Source organism: Frankliniella occidentalis, unplaced genomic scaffold (genome assembly GCF_000697945.3).
Source record: "Frankliniella occidentalis isolate FOCC.00 unplaced genomic scaffold, Focc_3.1 Scaffold116, whole genome shotgun sequence".
NCBI lineage: Eukaryota > Metazoa > Arthropoda > Insecta > Thysanoptera > Thripidae > Frankliniella > Frankliniella occidentalis.
The window spans coordinates 458,956-459,823 of record NW_026267244.1 but is presented as its reverse complement, the minus strand read 5'-3'; the positions used below and the strand labels follow the sequence as shown (position 1 = coordinate 459,823).

Sequence of the window (868 nt, the reverse complement as noted above, 5' to 3'; positions counted from 1 at the left end):
GGGGTCAGCTGGGCGATAAGGATCACGGGCGATGAGGTCGGCTCGGAGCGCGCCAAGGTCGGGCTGAGTGAAATCTCTGACCGCGCGTACGTGCCTTGTCGCACGCACACCGCGCCGTCACGCATGCAAATAACTTATGATGATAAACATGAACGAAAACGAAACATGAACAGATAACATAAAAAAAGCAAACAAAATGTTCTTATTTGTGGTATAAAGATCATCTTGTGCTGGAAAGAAGGTATAGTAGCGCAAATAAGGCACTTTTTGTCACACCCAAATTCTAAATTATGCATTATTTTTTGGGGGAGTACTGCAGTGTCGAGCAACACGCGAGTCTGAATAAAGCAGCAGAGGTAAAAAGGCAGATGAATTCCGTTTCGCGGCCAGCCGAGTCGTGTCCAGTCCAGTCCGGCCCCTGCGGGGAACCTGGGGGGGGACCTGCGGGGTCACGAAACATGTTCTGCAATGTCGTTGTCACTGCGCCGGGCTCGCACGGCTGGTGGGCTAACGTGTGCTCCCGATCGTGCGACTGTTGCCGCTCCAGCTCCTCTCCCTGGAGCGCCTCCTCGCGGCCGCGTCGGTTGACGTGTTGCGGTCGGCGCGGGTCGGAGCTCGAGCTCCTCCGCGGGCCGGTAGGTGGGCTGGGGGAGAGGGGGGAGGGGCATGGCAAGGCGTCGCCTAGTTAGGCCCTTCTCTCTCGCTTCCTGCTGCTACCGCCGGGGACAAACAAAGTTTCCAGTTGCCTTGCAAACACCGAAGTACACTGCAATGTCTACACGGGAGCAGGAATACATCCCCGCCCCGCCCCGCCCGCGAATAGCTACCTGCTCTCACATCCGCCCCCCAACGAGCTCAGCTCCCCAAT

General features: G+C 57.4%; 1 protein-coding gene across 1 annotated transcript in view; it reads left to right on the top strand.

Annotated features, from left to right (window-relative positions):
* LOC113210537 (gamma-aminobutyric acid type B receptor subunit 2-like) overlaps nucleotides 1–868 on the top strand; it is a gene marked incomplete at its 3' end in the record, with an annotated part of 109,511 nt that overhangs the window by 9,949 nt on the left and 98,694 nt on the right.